This window comes from Grus americana, unplaced genomic scaffold, assembly GCF_028858705.1.
Source record: "Grus americana isolate bGruAme1 unplaced genomic scaffold, bGruAme1.mat scaffold_270, whole genome shotgun sequence".
NCBI lineage: Eukaryota > Metazoa > Chordata > Aves > Gruiformes > Gruidae > Grus > Grus americana.
Genome location: NW_026561558.1, coordinates 1 through 19,340, shown reverse-complemented (window position 1 = coordinate 19,340; position 19,340 = coordinate 1). Strand labels below are relative to the sequence as shown.

Sequence of the window (19,340 nt, the reverse complement as noted above, 5' to 3'; positions counted from 1 at the left end):
GGAGCTGCTCCTCTGGAGCGCCAGCAAACCGAGGAACAGCCCCAGCGCCATCTGCCAGGCAGTGCTGGGGCTGCTCGGCTCGACACTTGGAGCTGGCACATGGCTGGTCCCACGGGGTTTGCCAGGCCAGCTGTATGGCTTTTGTGCCCGATGTTGTAGGCGTGAGCGGTGCCGGATGCGGTCTGGCCCAAGGTGGCTGGAGCGGCTGCTGCTTTCAGGCCCTGGGGAGCTGCGGGATGGCCCCGGTGGTGTGTAGGTGATGGTGCTGGGCCTGCTGCTCTCAGGCACCAGGGAGCCATGGGACAGCCCTGATGCCGCCTGGCTGGCGGTTCTGATGCTGGCAAGCTCTGACTTGTCACTGGCGCCTGCGAGGGGGGGCAGGAAGGTCAGCAGCACGGCCACCCAGCCCCGGGGCAGGAGAGGCCATCGTGGTGCCCACAGCCCTCCTGAAGCCAAGCCCAACCTAAGTCCCTGCTACCAGGCCTAGCCTGGCCCCTGGCCCCAGCGCGGGGGACACCCGGGTGCTTTGCCTCTTACCAGGGCCCAGGCCAGCACAGCAGTCACACTGCCAGGTGGTTGCGCTGTTCCTCAGGTAGGAGCAGCGCCTGTGGATGCCTTTGGCTGCGCAGGAGCTACACAGGAGCATCTGCCAGGACCTGGGGAAGCAAAGGGGTTGCTGGTTGTGAGGACAAAGTGTCGCAAGCACCGGATTGCCTGGCAGAACCCTTCTTCTTAGTCCTTCCTCCCTGAGCACGTGGGGAGACAGAGATCCCATGCAGAGCCCTAGATCGCTGCTTTGGCAACTCACCCCTCTTCCTCTGCCTGCTCCCTGCCTCCCAGACAAAGGCACTTGCTGGCATTGCAGCGGATGTGCCTCTGATACACCAGTCCAAATGCCTGGTCGCTCTCCCGTGACGGTTGTCTGCTGGAGAAGGAAGGGAAAGTCTTGAGCCCCGGCTGCCCCAGCATCAGGCAGATCCAGGCCGTTCCTGCCCTTCTGCCCACACCCTGTTGCCAGCTCCTCCACGCAGCAGAGGACAAAGAGTCAGGGGACAGCAGGCGGCCAGGCCTGCCCTGGCCTGGCACCACGCTTGCGCCTGACGTCTTGTGAGTCGGGAAGAGAAAAACGAACCTCTTGGAGATTCGAATCCCCATGGTGAGCATTTCCATCACGAACTGATCTTTGCTTTGGCAACGCAAGCAGCGGAAGCAGACGCCGGCATGGATAGCCTGCTTCTGGATGCAGGTCCGGTGGAACCAGGCGTGTTGGCATGCTGGGCACACCATGGTGTGGTAGGACTTTTTGTCCTCCACGAGGCCCAGGCAGATGATGCAGGTGGTGTTGTGCTCTGGAGCGGCCTGCACTGCCTGCTCTGGGCGGTGCTCCCAGCAGAAGGACCTGGGAGAAGGATGGAAGGGATGGGCAAGGTGAGGTGACAAGTGCCGAGTCCTTCCCCGGTGACGGCGAGGAGGGCACAGGAGGTGTAAAGGAGCCCCAGCTCCTGTCCGGGCTCAGGCTCGGGCTGTAGCAAGCTGATGGGAAGCGTCCCTGTGGGTTCCTCGCTTGCTGGTAGGTGGGGAGGCTCCTGCACGAGGGCCGGCAGCCCTTACCTGTACAGCCCGAAGAACTGGGTGACACATTCACCCTCTGAGGCGCAAGGGAGATGGAAGCTGCGGTCGCACCCCTTCTGCTGGCAGGTGATGGCGGCGCCCGTCTCGCCGCAAACGAAGCAGCGCTGGAAAGAGCAGAGCAGCCCCCCTCAGCGGCAGGCTCAGGGCCTGCGTGGCTGGCCCCACGCCTCCGGGCCGGGCGCAGGCTGTGGGCATTGCTGGCTCACAGCCCGCAGATCGGCCTGGTCCACGAAGCTTTGGCCTGTGCCGGAGCCTCTGCGGAGCTGCTGGGAGCAGGCGTTTGTCCCAGAGCTGGTGGAAGGGCTGGGATTTCTTTCCGGGGCTCCAGGTGGAGCTCCCGCAAGCCTCTCCTGCTACAAGCCTCCCGGCTCTTGCCAGATGCTCACCTTCTGGGCTGCCTCCTGGATTGCGCGTCTGGTGTCCTCGGTGAGAAACCCGTTCCTGCTCTCTTGTGGAAAAAGCCCGCTGGCAAGGAACTGCAGAGCAGAGGAGGCCAGGAGCTCATGAGATCAGCAAGGAGGGGACTATCCCTGGCCGAAAGCCAGACGGAGCCCCAGGACAACTCACCAGGCAATAGGTGTGGGCACAGAGCCCCTTCTTTGCGCTTTTGCACCCACAGATATCTGGGTCAGCCTCTGCCCGGCGACACAGCATGCATGCTGGAGGGGAGAGAGCAAATGCTGCTGGGAATGAGCACCTCTGCAGGGCTGAGGGAAGCGTCCCCCAAAGCCCTGGCTCTGTCCATGCCTAGCTGGCCTAGCTTGGCCGGATGCAGACTGCCCTGACAGCCCCTCTGCCAGCCATGGGGAGCTGTGGGGAGGGATACTTCGCTCTCACCTTGCTCCCTCGAGTCGGGGTCCTGCTGCTTCATCGCGAATGTGGTGCACATGGACAGCAAGTGCTTGGAGAGGCTCTGCCGCAGCAGTGCCGGGGTTTCTCCTCTGCACACTCCTCTGCCAACCCTTAGAGAGCAGTGGGACACGGTGAGCTTGTATCGCAGGCCCCGGAGCCCCAAGGAGTGCGGCTCCCCTCCTCCCTCGGCAGCCCTGGGCAAGCCCCTTCTTCCCCTGCCCTCTCCTCACCTCGCCAGGTCGCAAGGCCAGAGCCCAGCAGCCCTTTATCCAGGCCTTGGCGACGGGTCACAGTGGCCACTGTGACATCACCAGCACTCGTCTGTGTGTGCCCCCAGTATGGGCAGGGGTGCCCTCGGCTACCTGCCGCCCCCTGTGACACGGCCACCTCGGCACCCGAGTCAGGGGGGTGGCTGCTTTTGCACCCGTACGGGGTTGCAGTGCTGGCACCGGTCGCCCAGAGAGGCTGTGGAGTTTCCAGCCTTGGAGACAGGCCCAAGCCAGCGGGATAAGGGCCTGAGCAGCCTGCTCCAGGGGACCCTGCTTGAGCAGGTGCTTGGACTAGATGGGCTCCTCTGTTGCAGGTGGAGTCATGCGCTTCACTGGCGAGAGAGCAGCAGCAATATGTTTAGTGATATAAACCAGGGATTTAACAAAGTATGGTAGCGAACGTGACAATGGTTAGTGGTTTAACAAGATTCGATGGCAAAGTACGCTTGATTTTTTACTGCAGAGAGGACAGGGCGAGACAAAACTGCCAGGGAGACCCTCCCGTTGAGTCATGAGGTTCAGAAAGGACCTCCTTGCTTTCTAAACTCCTTCTTAGTTAGAGCTCTGAGTCTAGGTGCGGCTGGATCCAGTCCTAGTGCAAGTCTTGATCAACAGTATATGCCTAAAGGATTATATACGCGCAATCAATCCTTTATATCACTTAGCTGAGATTTCAAAGTTTAGCGTGCAATTGATCGCTTACTGAGGATCTGCTGTGGCAAGGAATCTCTCCACCTCAAGGAGTAACCTAATACTCAAGGGGAGATCCTGGCGTGCAGCCCACGGCCGTGCAGGAGAGCTCAGTGGGCGAGGGGCTGTCCACTATTTATCGAGTAAGATGATTGACTGCTAGTCGTATTTGCGTGCCAGCAAGACCCCTGGGTCACTGTTCCAGACAGCCCCCGGCTGCCGTGTTGCCATCCGTCCCCCAAAGTCCAGCGAAAGCTGGATGCAGCCATCGTGACCCCCACCGGTGGCTGTGGCTTCAGGTGTGGGGGGAGCACACCGCCACACCCTCCAACCTCAACCATTCTGGGCTTCTGTGCAAGGCAGCCTTGCACGTGCTGGCAGGGACCTTGGTGATCGCAGGCAGGCCTAAAGTGCCGAGCACGGGAACGGGAACGGGGCCAACTGCACGGGGATGTGGACAGTACTGAGTGGGGACTAGGAGGTACTGAGCAAAGGGCAGGGACCTTGCAAAGTTTGGCGCTTGTGGACATTGCAAGCGCGTGACAGGGGTGGCACCAAGCACAGAGATGGGGACCTCACTGAGTGTGCAGTTAGGGACAGCGCTGAGCATGGGATACTGGTTTTGGATGGGACAGAGTTAATTTTCTTCATAGCAGCTTGTACGGTGCCCTGTTTTGGATTTGTGAAAAAAGAGCATCGGCAACACACTGATGTTTTAGCTATGGCTGAACAGTGTGTGCACAGTGTCAAGGCCTTTTCTGCTTCTCACACAGCCCCGCCAGCGAGTAGGCTGGGAGTGCACAAGCTGCTGGGAGGGGACACAGCCGGGACAGCTGACCCCAAATGACCAGTCCCATACCTTATGGCAAAGTGCTCAGCAATGAAATTGCGACCTGTTGTTGCTCCTGGACTGGCTAGGCATCGGTCAGCTGGTGGTGAGCAACTGTGGTTTTTTGCATCACTTGCTTTCTTTTTGTTTTGTTTTGTTTTGCTTTGTTTTCCTTAGCGAACTGTCTTTATCTCAACCTATGAGGTTTTGCATGTGTACCCCTCTGATTCTCTCCTCCTCCGTCAGACTGCAGAGGAGAGTGAGTGAGCGTCTGTGTGGGGCTTAGCTGCCTACCGGGGTTAAACCATGCCAGCATGGGACGTGGGTGCTGCTGAGCATGGGGCTGGGGACCCCACTGAATGGGGGGCCAGGGCCGAGCTGAGGGGTAGTGCTCTCATAGAGCGCGGAGGCCAGGGTCGAGCGTGGGGCTGGGGCCAGTGCCGAGCACAGGGATGGGGACAGCAGTGACAATGGCATGGGAAGGGTGCCTGGCGTGGTGGACGGGTATGGCTCTGAGCCCCAGGAGATGCGGGGAGAGCCGAGGAGATGCAGGACGGCCTCTCCCCCGAGCACGTCCGGCACCAGGAGGGGTCTCACGGAGGTTGTGCCCTCTCTGCTGCTCGGCGTGACAAAGCACTGGCCCTGGGGTCCCAGGGAAATTGCAAGGCCTCACCACAGAAGCTGTGTGGTCCATTTAACTCTCCCCTCTCCAGAAAGGCTGTGCAGGGGATTTAAATCAAGGGAAGTTGTGTAGTGAATGAGGAAGCAGTAAAATGTCAGCGTGCCAGGTCAATCAGCAGTGGATGACTCTGTGCTGCCCTCGCACTGATGGTCCAACCCTGCTCCCACATCTGTGCGCACTTGGCAAGGTGACCGGTCCCTGCCCTCCTGCCTTGGTTGTGCTCTGTAGCTCTTGGCAGGGTTTTGAGGGACTTTGGCCCTTGGATTCTGCTCCTTCAAATATGTCCCCTGTCCAGAAGCTTTCCAGCCTGCCACTGCCAAAGGGACAGCCCAATTCAGCACCCATCACCAGACACCACAGGCCTGGGTCCATATTCCTGCTCACAGCAGTCGTAACACAACCTGCACCTTTCGCAGCTGCACTACTGTCACGAGCCCAGAGCTGCTGGCTGTCCCGCAGAGCGTGTCCTGACAGCAGTCCATGTCCGCAGAGGAACATAAAGATATTGTCTTGCGTTTGCTGCGAGAGGGAAAAAACCTCAGCAGCCCCGGACTCCTCCAAGGAAGCTACCTAAGCAGTTTTGTGTATGTTGGAGGCAGGTCAATGCCCGCTAGCTCCCTGGGACTCCTCCCAGGCATCTCCCACAGTGTTGTGTCCTCCCCCAGTAGGCAGCAAAAGGATAGAAGCATAGCATGGTTTGGGTTGGAAAGGACCTTCAAAGATCACCTGGTCCAACCTCCTGCCACGGGCAGGGACATCTTCCACTAGATCAGGTTGCTCAAAGCCCCCTCCAACCTGACTTTGAACACTCCCAATCCACCGCTTCTCTGGGCAACACGTGCCACCGTGTCACCACCCTCAGCGTAAAACGTTTATTCCTCATGTCCAATTTAAACCTGCCCTCTTTCCGTTTAAAACCCTCGCCCCTTCTCCTGTCACTACAGACCCTGGTAAAAAGTCTCGCCGTGCCTTTCTCGTGAGCCCCCTTTACATACCGAAAGGCCGCAGTAAGGTCTCCCTGGAGCCTTCTCCTCTCTAGGCTGAACACCCGCAACTCTCTCAGCGTTTCTGCACAGGAGAGCTGTTCCAGCCCTGGGATCCTCCGCTGGACCTGCTCTAACAGGTCCATGTCTTTCTTGTGCTGGGGACCCCGGAGCTGGATGCAGTGCTCCAGGTGGGGTCTCGGGAGACGGGAGTGCCTTTGACTGATGTGGTATATTTGCTGTGCACACAGTGCAGGGGCTGGTATTGCCCTCCAGAGTCTCCCCGTCCTGCGCACCCTGGGACAGAGCTGGCACAGGGAGCAGAGGTGGGGGCGATGGCCTGTTAAGGAGCCCCATCGGTGCCTCTGTGGCTCAGAATTTAGCAGGCTGGTCCCATTCCCCTGCCGTTGGTGGGTCCCATGCCCAGCTCCCTGACTGCTGACACCGTGGGCATCCACATCCCTGCGGGCCCCACGATGCCGTTGGGCCCAGAACCGGTGAACTCCTGGGTTTGCTGCCGTTACGACCCAGACAATTGTGCTACTGGTCTGTATTTATTGCCACGTCACAACTCAGAAATAAATGGTCGACCCCTGAAGCTGATTCCGGGAGTCTGTCGTCACCCTCCATACCCGTACCCCAGTGGGGCCGCCTGAGGCCCTTGCAGGAGGGCCGGGACAATGGACTTGGGGAGCGGGGGGGTGGTTTGAGCTCCTCTGGTGGCTGGAGGGCGCTGGGCTGGTCCCGCAACAGCCGGCTGGCTGAGTTGGACAGATATGGAGGCCAAGGTGGAGGCGGGCAGACCGGGTGGGCATGCGGGCTGGTGGAGGCTAGTTCCCCCCGGTGCTGCGTGGCTGACGGTCCGCTTTTCCAGGCACAGGTGATGGCTGCTGGTGTCGAGTCTGGCTCTCAGGGTTGCTGGGGTGGGTGGGTCCGGCTGTCCAGGCGTGAGGGGTAGCTGCTGGTGTTGGGCCAGGCTCATGAAGCTGCAGCGAGGCGCCTGTGGAGACAGGAGGCTGCTGAGGCCCTGCTATGGCTGCGGTGCTGGGGGGGTGTGAGGGTGCAGGGCAGCACCGGGCACGCTGTGGGGTGCGGGCACTTTTAACTAACACTTGCAACAGTACGAAGGGGTTTCCAGAAAGAGTGCCCATGAATTGAGAGGCCACTTCAAGCATCTTATACCAGAAATCTCAGCAGAGTTTGGCCAGTAACTAACGCGGCACTCCAGAATACCCTACCCCTAAATGCTTCATGGCCATCTAATACAGAAGTTTGGCAACTCCCCTCTCCCCGCAACAACTCACCGTCTTCTCCTCCTCCACATATAGATGGCACAAAAGAATACCATCCCAAGCAACATGGAGCCCAGGATCGCCATGGCGCCTTCTATGCAGTACCTCTGGAAATCATCGGGATCCATAGCATTTGCGTTCTTCTGGCCATCCACACCTGGAGGAACCATTCGGAAAGTTAGTGTGTCCTGCAGACCCCTGATAATCTCACAGGAGGCCTGATGTTGCCAGGAAATGGCTAGTGCTGCTGCCTGGAGGCTCCCTCTGACCCTTTGCGACAAGCTGTCCCACTGAACAGAACTCATGAGGCCAGATGGAGAGCCCGTGGGGGAGCGCAGCTGTTTGACCAATTGCCCCCCTGAGAGAGACAGAGCCAAACCATCCCTGTGTCAGGGAGTGCCACCCCCAGCTCTCCCTCCCCAGCCCAGCACCCACCCCCCGAGGGGATGGAGTCAGGCCCTCTGGGAAGACAGCTGAACCGCACTCTCCCTCTTTGCCTTTTCTCCAGCATGGGCACTGCCTGCATGCCCCCAGTTTTCGGGACTTGCTCCCACTTATGGCCCCCTGCCAGGCTGCTCAGTACCTGTATTTGTTCGAAGAAATTCATGGATGCCGGCGTGGTGGGCTTCCCCGGGGTTGGACAGCGCTGCCAAGAATCACAGAAAGGTAAAGCCTCAGCGTGGCTCGGGCAAGGAGGATGCAGGAGGACGGTGCAGTGCAGGTTCTCCTCTAAGGCCGTGCCCGATCTGTCAGTGCGTCCCGTTTGACCTCAGCTCGCAGGAGGGAGCCCACGCGCCTCTGTTGTGCCCAGGAGGGCTCACAGCAAGCTCTGGGATGCAGGTGTTGCGGGAGGCACATTCCATTAAGAGTCCTATTTCCCATCATCTCCTGAGCGTGGTTCAGGTGGCCTCATTCCCCAAATGGCAAAGTTCTGAAACTCCCGTGAACTGGGTGTGGTGAGTGGTGAGCATCTCACTGCATCCACAGAGGGTTACGAGTGTCTCTCTCTGGCACCCTGATGGCAATAACCTCCGCACCCCAGAGAGGACAGTCATCCGCAGAAAGCCACTCCTGGCTTCTTCCAGAACACTTGCTCTGTACTAACAGTTTGGCTGCTGACACAATGTGCAGTGGCGGGCACCAGGGCACGAGCCTGCAGCTGCACGGTGATTTTGATTTATGACACTGGCTGACCAAAGGACAGCAATTACCTGGCACGCCTGTTGATTGAATTGCCCCCTTTTCTGCATCAGAGACTGGCACTGCCTCGCTGCCTCCTTCCTGAAGCGCCTCCTTCTCCACAGTCTCACGGTCCATCCCTTTAGAAAGACAGTAGGTGAGTTTCATTAGATGCAACCGGTCCTCATCAGGAACACGGTATCTTCAGGAGCCAATACTTCTCCAAATACATTAATACCGCTTCGAAACAAAGCCCGGGCATTTGGCGGTGCACCTAGTCGCTGGTTCAAACAACGTGTCATTCACGGAGAAAAAATTAAGCACTAGACACTTTCCAGTTTACCAGTAGACAGCAAATCCCAACCTGCTGAGAGACTAGGAGATTGCACGTGATCTCCTGGCTCGCATTCCACTTAGTGCATTTTTGGCAAACTGCAAGGTGGTGGTAAATTAGTTCCTTCAGAGAGGACAGGAAGACGCTGTAGCCAGTTCATCCGGGGAAAGAGCCCTTCTGAGCAGCGCTTCCCATCATGCCAAGTCCGTCACACGGTAAGGGTGACAGACACATGTGGTGGACCGAACCGCAAGCTCTTGCAGCCATATGCTGGGCACTTTCACAAGTGGCAGCGAAGAGCCCACAGTCCCCCAAAACAAGAGGAAAACCACCACCAAGATGTTATCTGAAACACAACTAGAAACAGACAGCTAACCCACCCGAGACTGAATTAACAGCCCTTCGCTTCAGCTGCCTTCAAGTTAGGTGTGCGGCCTCAAGCTGGGTGTCCAGCTTCCACCTGTCCCTGACCCCGAGGTGGCACTGAGAGGCCTCAGACCTGGAGGGGAACAATGGGGCTGGAGCAGGCTGTGAAGCTGGGGCTGCTCCGATCCTGGCCAGGGCATGCCTGCAGCCCAGGCCAAGTCTGCCAGGCTCAGTGACCCCAAGCTGCCTGCGCATCCTGCTTGTCCGTAAATGCATCTAAAACCCCAGCTGCCCACATCTTCTGGTTCAGAGTGATCGATACCCACCACGTGCCATGCTGTCCCATTCCTTCAGGATGTCCTTGAAGATTTCTGATACCCGCCGGGAAGATGTTCCTGTCTCGGCTCTATACTTTGCTCTTTGAGGGCCTTAACCGAAAGTAGAAAGTTCAATTTCTCACAACTACAATATTGAAAAGGAGTGCTTAGTCTGTGAAGTCAGTCAAGCCTGACTACTCACCCCTGGGATGCCAGGTGAGCTCCAGCGCAGGATCTGTCCGAGGATCTGGAAGAGCCCTCCCTGTACCCACACCTGCAACCAAACACCCACGAGAAGTTTCCATCATACACTGTGATATACACCGTCATAACTCAAGAGCAGAACATGTAAAGGGATGACGTAACGACAGGGCACACAGGATGCAGATCTGTATTCTCACACCTGCTGCAAGAGATGCCTCGCTCACATTTGGGCTTTGAGCTGGCAGCTCTCAAAGGAAGTCAAAAGCCATGACGTACCCATGCCATCTCCCTGCGCATCAACCCCGGAACCCAGCTGGGAAGCTGGATGTCCATCGCCTCCAGCCACGTCTGTAAACAAACCCAACAGAGAAATCCCGTAAAAATACTTCTTCAGATCTGAACGGCAATGAATGCAGTTGAAACGTGGGATTGCTCCATGTCGCTCGTCTCTCCCTTCCACTCAGGAGCATTGCGCAGACAGTTACCGGGTGCTTGGACCATGCCGGTCTGAAACAAGCCGTGCACAGGGCTCATTCACACGTCTTGCGGAGAAGAGCCCACTGGCCAGGGAGAGGCTGCACCAGCGCTGCCCCGTCTGTTCCCCGGGGCTGTGGGCTGGGGCTGGGTGTCCCACGGGGACCTGGGTTTGCCCAAGGAGAACACTGCCGGGCTAGAGCTGGAATGCTGCTGTCTTCCTGAGCAGACATCTCCTGAGGCGGATGTCTCTGAGGCTGAAAGCCGGGACCCAGAGCCACAGCCCTGGGCACGGCTGTGACAAGCCCAGGGATTCAAGAAGCGCTCCCGTGGGCTATTGCCTGGCCCCTGTGGTGCCACTCCGGCCCTGACATGCAGGCCGTGGAGGGGGGAAAGGCTGCCCCGGGGCAGGGTGGCACAGGGCCAGCTCTAGGGATGCTTTCTCACTGCTCCTGGCCCCAGCCTTCACCTGGAAAATGCCCCCGCAGCAGCCGCGACCCCTGCGCCTCCCCACAGGGCGTCTGTCTCCTCTTGCTGGCGGAGCTGGCCACGGCTCACCCAGCCCGGCCCGGCCCCGCTGCTCTCCCAGCCCTGCCCCACCACGACCCCAGCCCCGCTGTCAGCCCAAGCAAGGGGCAGTGGGTGCTGCGCCATGCTGCCAGGGCTGGGTGCTGGCCCTCGCCTGCCCGCCTACCTAATTCCCGTGCTTGCCACGGAGCGGCCCCGACGCCCTGGGCTCGCAGGGCCACCAGGAGGAGGATAAGGAGGCAGGTGGGGGCCATGGCCCCCTGCGCCTGAACCATGATGATACTGCTGCTGCTACTGCTGCTGCCAATGACAATGACAATGCCAATGCCAATGCCGCAGCTGGTGCTACTGCTGCTGCCAATGACAATGACAATGCCACAGCTGCTGCTGCTGCTGCCAATGCCAGTGACAATGACAATGCCAATGACAATGCCAATGCCGCTGCTGCCGCTGCTGCCGCTGCTAGCACTGCTGGGCTGGTGCCCACGGCACAGCACTTTATATCATGGCCCGGCACAGCCGGGCTCTGTGACCTCACAGCCCCACCTCCCCACCCCGCCCCCACATTTCACCTCGGGAGGGCGGGGCTCCTGCAGGGGAGGGACACTGAGCCTGCCCCATCCTGCCCCATCCTGCCCCCCGGCGGGTCCTGTGCAGCGGGGGCCCCTCACCTCGTGAGGCTAGCGGGGATCCCCCGTGTTGGTGGGGCGTTTAAAGGGAAAATTGAGGGCCATCAACAGCTTTCTGTGCCGGCACATTCTGTCTTGAACAGATGCTGTACGTTTTGAATTCTGGAGGTATGCTCTGGTGAGCGTGAGAGAGAGGGGACCGTTAAGTTCCTAAGCAAGCACAGACCCAGTTGAGGTGGGGCTGTGGAAGGGGTGCCAAGGGAAGGTGAGAGCCAGAAAGAGCTTTCCGTCCTGGCACATTCCGTGTTGGAGCAGTGCCTGGACGTTTTCAACGTCAGAGCTGGGCTCTGGCAAGAATGAGGGAGAGTGTTGGCATTGTTAGGTGAGCAGGCAAGCGCAGCTCCCCTTGTGCCACGGAACAGCTGGAGCACCAAGGCTGTCACTCACCCCATCCCACTACCACAGGCAGCATTGGCAAGCTTGGCTTGCTGCTCACCTGAACTCTATTGCTGCTCACAGCCCCCTTCCCAACTCCTCTCCTGCTGCATTCTACTTCTGCAGGGCACAGTGTTCCTAAACATTGTCGTTTTGAGCGGAAAGAGGCACAACCAATGCCTAAAGAGAAGCAGCCTTGCTAATTTTGCAGTTAACCTCACCGTGCTGTATTTTCTGTGCGGAGCAGTTCCTACATGTGTCTGCTTTGGTTTTGCATCAAAAACTGGTTTTGCTTATGAGAGGCCTTGCAACAGGGTTCGTCAGCCTGGCTTTGCCTCATACCTCTCCTCCTTCTGCTTGCTGGCCGTGGCGCCTCCTGGCTCTGCCACGGTGGAGAGCACAGCAGGGGTCTTTCAGGAGGCACATCTGTCTGGCGTGGCACGGCCACCTCTCTTCCGTGGTCAGCAGGCCCTTCTGAGTGCAGCTCTGGAAAGCAAAAGCATGAGGAATGATGCGCGTTGGGGTCAGCTGAGCTTTCAAAGTCATGACTACAGCGGATGATTCAGTAGGGCAAACTAGATCCAAAGAATGTGCCGGCACATGGCTTCTGTGCAGTAAGAAAGGGAAAAACTATACCGCTACAAAAAATGGACATTGGTTGTCCCCGTCAGTCCTCTGATGCCATGTGCTCTGCAACCCCTGTGCCCTCCTTGGGAAGGATTCCTAAGCCACTATGTCACGCAGAAGTCGTCAGACCACTAGGTCTCACCGTGAAGAAGAACAAACGGTTCTTGGTTGAGTCTGTGGTGACAAGGCAAATGCAGTAGAAGGACACTGACAGCCCATCTGCTAACCGTCTCTGTTGAAAAGGTGTGTGTCTCTTCATCACCTGATCTTCCTGAGAGGAAAAGGCAGAAAAGGGAAAACACAATCGATTGGGTCAGGACAACCATGTTCTGTTCCTACCCCTGCCAGAAAAGCCCTTGAGGAAGGAAACAGCACATCTGAAACGCGTCTGCTTGATTGGAATTGTACCCGCCTCCTACAGCAGAGCTAAGAAACCTTCCTCAGAAAATCACAGAATCATAAAAGAAGGGTTATCCAGTACACAAGATGATCTGCACTTGTCAGTGGGAAGGGCACGAGACCAAAACTTCCCCACCAGACCAGGTCAAATGGTATCTCGGCGGAGAAAAGCCTCTGTGCGGCTGGGCAGCAGGGCAGCAGGCTCAGCGGGGCCCGAGCTGCGGGAATGTTCACAACCCTCAGGCGACGTCTGATGAGCCTCTGGAAAGAGCAAAGAAAGCAGCCCTAGCTTGTTTCCCCGAGCGTGCACTGAAACCTGAGGAAAGGTCACTGAACCTCTGGAAAAAGGTCACCCTCCTTAGCCTAGTTTGTTAGTGCTAAAAGCAGCGAATTCAAGGGTGTTCTAATGGCAAGGGTTAGAGAACCTTAACCCGAGGTGATGTTCCCAACTGCATCTGGAATGAAGTGTCGTAGGGGCGCTTGGATCCATGAGGTTTTGGGGTTAGGTGAAATTAAACCCCCTTGTCTCGTCGCACTCGGTGGGTTGCGAGGGAGGTGAATCTTTTCATCCCCCAAAGGCATGAGTCCCGCTCAGCGGAGCTGCCAATGCAATGAGCCACAGGAATGACTCAGAGGAACAATATAACGGAGTTTTATTAACAATCTAGGGGCTAGGTGTCAACAAGTGGCAACTGTGCGGATAACGGGTAAAACACTTGCCATAAGCAGCGACTAGGACAACCGACAACTAGGCAAATTGGTCTGGCAAAGGCAACAACCGGTTTTATAAGGCATGAATTTCTTAAGAGGAAAGGAGAAGAAGAAAAGAAGGACAGAAGGAAAAGAAGGAGAGGAGAGGAGAGGCTAGGATAGGTATCACTACCCTTGGATGCTGCGATGTCGTCACAGGGATGGCTCCTTAGTCCGCAGGTCTTGGTCCACAGGTGGTGGGTCGACCCCGGTGTGGCGCGCATGCTCACCTTTCTACTGTTGTGCCCCTCAGGGACCACCCTTGGGGCGGTAACACGCAGATGAGCTTTGCACCTGCGCAGTCCATTGTTCTAGAAGGTTCAGGGGTTCTGTCTGCGCAGTCTGTCTCCACAGAGTTCTGGAATTGGGCTGGGGGGAGCTCCTCCTCCGTCCAAGGTGTATGGCGCACACCCAAAGCAGCCGCTGGAAAGTTACCAGAGGAGGTAGGGGGAAGCAATCCACCGCTGTAAAAAATATAGAAGCTTAGCTAGAGGAAAACTTACGTGAACTAGAAAGCTGCTTAAGGCCTAGAACTGTTTCAAAGCCTATAATCGTGGGAAAGGGGTTTCTAATCAAGGTAATAATAGGTAATGAAGCTAACTGACCATGGCAACGTACAATGCTGCTACGTTCCTTGTACAGTCCCTACCCAACCGGACAATAGGCCCGGGAATATCAATCTTATGAAGAAGGTTGTTATGGAGAGGTGTATCCCCAGCGAGCATACTGCGTATGCCTGCAAGAAGAGGGTCATTCAGCGAACACGGGTGCGAGACCACTGACGACCACCAGAGTCCCCTGAGGACCACCAACTCAAATCACTGAGCATGCGTGACGGGGAGGAGAAGATAGAAATGGATTCTAAGAAATGATTATCATAGGACTGCCTGTTCTTGGAAAAATAATGAATATGTATATTTTGAGTCTAGATAACCTGTGTGTTGCTAATCCCTGTATGCACGTTTGGTGGAGCTGTTTCCCCCGTGCATCCAGCGCTGCAATAAAGCAAACCTAGGGTAACTCGCGTCTGGTAGATTTCTTTTACAACCGCCTCACCTCCGCAGTGCCCGCACCGCCCCCCCTTCCCCCCCCCCCCAAAAAAAACAACCAACCATGAGTTCTTTGAGACAAAACAGGGGATTTGTGGCTTTCCAACAGTCTCTGACACCCCTTCAGCATCCTACCTGTCTGCACATCAGCACGCTCCCTGCCATCCTCGGGCTCAGGTGCTTTCAGCTGCAGCTGCCTCTGTGCTCACTCTTTGGCCACCACTCTTCTGTGGATTTCTCTCTGCCTTTGAGTCTGAGGACAACAACGTGGCATCCTCTGGGCTGCGGGAGGGGAAAAAAAATCCAGGTTGCTTCCTGTACGTGACTGCTACTTAGGCTACAGGCCGGCCAGATTTGTACAGAGAGCTTTAAACTAGATTTAGTGGGGGATGAGGAGGAGGGAAAGGAAGAAGAGGAGGAGGATGAGCAAAAATATGATGAGGAAGACCAGGAGAAGAATAAACTGGAGAAAGGGGAAGGGGGAGGAGGAAAAGTAAGATCGGGGGGAAGAAGAACAGGAGGAGGAAAACCAGGAAGAAAACGAACAGCAGCTCTCCTCAATCATGCACGCCCCTTCACGGGTGTCTCACAGGCACCCTGAACATCACGCACAGGGTCTTCCTTGAGAAGGACCAAAGGTGGACGAATGGGCCAGATGTGGGTGGATGCAAGGGGCGTGGGGGGGGAAGCAGGGCGGAAAAAAGGAGCAGGGAAATCACAGTCTCAGAGGTTCATTCAAGTTGGAAAGGTCACCAGGAGGCCCCAGGCCTGCGTCCTGCGGCGCCAGGCAGCTCCAGCGAGGATGTCAGTCCATGATGCTGGGGGGTTCCTCCAGTGGGGTCTAGAAAGCCTCCGAGGATGGAGGCCTGAAACAGCGTTGCTTAACAGCATCGCCTTGGCCGCTATTTGAACGGTTGTGGCTGTAGCAGCATGGCTCCCTCCCCACCATCGTCTGTTCACATTGCTCTAAATAGCTTCGCAACATCAGCAAACATTGCCGCCTGATGCTCTCTCCCTTTACAAGTCTTCCAAGGAGACATGAAACAACACAGGGTGTGCTGCAGGTCTGCGAGGGACCCCAGCAGCATCTCCCTTGACCGCGAGAGTTGCTAGTTATTCCGGGTGGGTGTGAAGATGCAGGGAAGTGGAATCAAAGAAGCCGTTTGGGTTGGCAGGAGAGACAGCGGCTTCAACAAAGCAGCTTCAGCAGCAGCTAGCAAGGAGGAGTTGTGGAAGGAGCTGCATGCTCCGCGACACTGGCACCTGCCTGAACCTGTCTGACCTGCCTCTGGAAAAAGAGCAAAACGCAAGGGAAATGTTTCTCCTCCAAAGCTACAAGTTTCTGGGCTACAAGGCAAAGGAGAACTGAAAAGAAATGGAAGAAAATAGACACCGAGCAGGAATTTTCTGTTTCTTTTCCTTTGGTGACTCTTGCTAAGAAAAGGACCAGCAGCTCCACAGCCTGCGAAATGCATGGTATTTCATATAGCAACACTAGCCCTGCATTTGGGGGACAGGGCACCGACGACCTCTTTTTCGTTACTGCACCTAAACCCCTGTGCATTTCACACCTCCTTACAAGTAGAGGGAGAACGGGAACGACATAAGGCGAATACCTACTTGCCAATTTCTCTCAGAAATTTTGCCTAGTGATTGCGTACATGGGGTTTTGCATGCAGAAATTTCTGAAGAAGCCTTCCTGGCAAGTCCTGCAATTTCAAAAAGCCATTAAAGGACAAGGCCTCTGTTAACTCGATGCTGCTGTGCTTTTACGAAAGATCACTGCATGACACTAAACCATCTTTCCTTCCCCCACAGGGTTTCTAATCAAGGTAATAATAGGTAATGAAGCTAACTGACCATGGCAACGTACAATGCTGCTACGTTCCTTGTACAGTCCCTACCCAACCGGACAACAGGCCCGGGGATATCAATCTTATCAAGAAGGTTGTTATGGAGAGGTGTATCCCCAGCGAGCGTACTGCGTATGCCTGCAAGAAGAGGGTCATTCAGCGAACACGGGTGCGAGACCACTGACGACCACCAGAGACCCCTGAGGACCACCAACTCAAATCACTGAGCATGCGTGACGGGGAGGAGAAGATAGAAATGGATTCTAAGAAATTATTATCATAGGACTGCCTGTTCTTGGAAAAATAATGAATATGTATATTTTGAGTCTATATAACCTGTGTGTTGGTAATCCCTGTATGCACGTTTGGTGGAGCTGTTTCCCCCGTACATCCAGCGCTGCAATAAAGCAAACCTAGGGTAACTCGCGTCTGGTAGATTTCTTTTACAACCGCCTCACCTCCGCAGTGCCCGCACCGCCCCCCCTTCCCCCCCCCCCCTCCCCCCAAAAACAACCATGAGTTCTTTGAGACAAAACAGGGGATTTGTGGCTTTCCAACAGTCTCTGACACCCCTTCAGCACCCTACCTGCCTGCACATCAGCACGCTCCCTGCCATCCTCGGGCTCAGGTGCTTTCGGCTGCAGCTGCCTCTGTGCTCACTGTTTGGCCACCACTCTTCTGTGGATTTCTCTCTGCCTTTGAGTCTGAGGACAACAACGTGGCATCCTCTGGGCTGCGGGAGGGGAAAAAAAATCCAGGTTGCTTCCTGTACGTGACTGCTACTTAGGCTACAGGCCGGCCAGATTTGTACAGAGAGCTTTAAACTAGATTTAGTGGGGGATGAGGAGGAGGGAAAGGAAGAAGAGGAGGATGATGAGCAAAATATGATGAGGAAGACCAGGAGAAGAATAAACTGGAGAAAGGGGAAGGGGGAGGAGGAAAAGTAAGATCGGGGGGAAGAAGAACAGGAGGAGGAAAACCAGGAAGAAAACGAACAGCAGCTCTCCTCAATCATGCAGGCCCCTTCACGGGTGTCTCACAGGCACCCTGAACATCACGCACAGGGTCTTCCTTGAGAAGGACCAAAGGTGGACGAATGGGCCAGATGTGGGTGGATGCAAGGGGCGTGGGGGGGGAAGCAGGGTGGAAAAAAGGAGCAGGGAAGTCACAGTCTCAGAGGTTCATTCAAGTTGGAAAGGTCACCAGGAGGCCCCAGGCCTGCGTCCTGCGGCGCCAGGCAGCTCCAGCGAGGATGTCAGTCCATGATGCTGGGGGGTTCCTCCAGTGGGGTCTAGAAAGCCTCCGAGGATGGAGGCCTGAAACAGCGTTGCTTAACAGCATCGCCTTGGCCGCTATTTGAACGGTTGTGGCTGTAGCAGCATGGCTCCCTCCCCACCATCGTCTGTTCACATTGCTCTAAATAGCTTCGCAACATCAGCAAACATTGCCGCCTGATGCTCTCTCCCTTTACAAGTCTTCCAAGGAGACATGAAACAACACAGGGTGTGCTGCAGGTCTGCGAGGGACCCCAGCAGGATCTCCCTTGACCGCGAGAGTTGCTAGTTATTCCGGGTGGGTGTGAAGATGCAGGGAAGTGGAATCAAAGAAGCCGTTTGGGTTGGCAGGAGAGATAGCGGCTTCAACAAAGCAGCTTCAGCAGCAGCTAGCAAGGAGGAGTTGTGGAAGGAGCTGCATGCTCCGCGACACTGGCACCTGCCTGAACCTGTCTGACCTGCCTCTGGAAAAAGAGCAAAACGCAAGGGAAATGTTTCTCCTCCAAAGCTACAAGTTGCTGGGCTACAAGGCAAAGGAGAACTGAAAAGAAATGGAAGAAAATAGACACCGAGCAGGAATTTTGTGGTTTTTTTCCTTTGGTGACTCTTGCTAAGAAAAGGACCAGCAGCTCCACAGCCTGCAAAATGCATGGTATTTCATACAGCAACACTAGCCCTGCATTTGGGGGACAGGGCACCCACGACCTCTTTTTCGTTACTGCACCTAAACCCCTGTGCATTTCACACCTCCTTACAAGTAGAGGGAGAACGGGAACGACATAAGGCGAATACCTACTTGCCAATTTCTCTCAGAAATTTTGCCTAGTGATTGCGTACATGGGGTTTTGCATGCAGAAATTTCTGAAGAAGCCTTCCCGGCAAGTCCTGCAATTTCAAAAAGCCATTAAAGGACAAGGCCTCTGTTAACTCGATGCTGCTGTGCTTTTACGAAAGATCACTGCATGACACTAAACCATCTTTCCTTCCCCCACAGGGTTTCTAATCAAGGTAATAATAGGTAATGAAGCTAACTGACCATGGCAACGTACAATGCTGCTACGTTCCTTGTACAGTCCCTACCCAACCGGACAACAGGCCCGGGGATATCAATCTTATCAAGAAGGTTGTTATGGAGAGGTGTATCCCCAGCGAGCGTACTGCGTATGCCTGCAAGAAGAGGGTCATTCAGCGAACACGGGTGCGAGACCACTGACGACCACCAGAGACCCCTGAGGACCACCAACTCAAATCACTGAGCATGCGTGACGGGGAGGAGAAGATAGAAATGGATTCTAAGAAAGGATTATCATAGGACTGCCTGTTCTTGGAAAAATAATGAATATGTATATTTTGAGTCTAGATAACCTGTGTGTTGGTAATCCCTGTATGCACGTTTGGTGGAGCTGTTTCCCCCGTGCATCCAGCGCTGCAATAAAGCAAACCTAGGGTAACTCGCGTCTGGTAGATTTCTTTTACAACCGCCTCACCTCCGCAGTGCCCGCACCGCCCCCCCTTCCCCCCCCCCCAAAAAAAAAAACCAACCATGAGTTCTTTGAGACAAAACAGGGGATTTGTGGCTTTCCAACAGTCTCTGACACCCCTTCAGCATCCTACCTGTCTGCACATCAGCACGCTCCCTGCCATCCTCGGGCTCAGGTGCTTTCGGCTGCAGCTGCCTCTGTGCTCACTGTTT

At 56.0% G+C, this 19,340-nt stretch overlaps 1 pseudogene; it reads right to left on the bottom strand.

Moving 5' to 3' along the window:
• Positions 1 to 280: 280 nt before the first annotated feature.
• LOC129200525 (PHD finger protein 7-like) lies at positions 281 to 2,503 on the bottom strand (annotated as a pseudogene).
• Between the last annotated feature and the right edge of the window lie 16,837 nt (positions 2,504 to 19,340).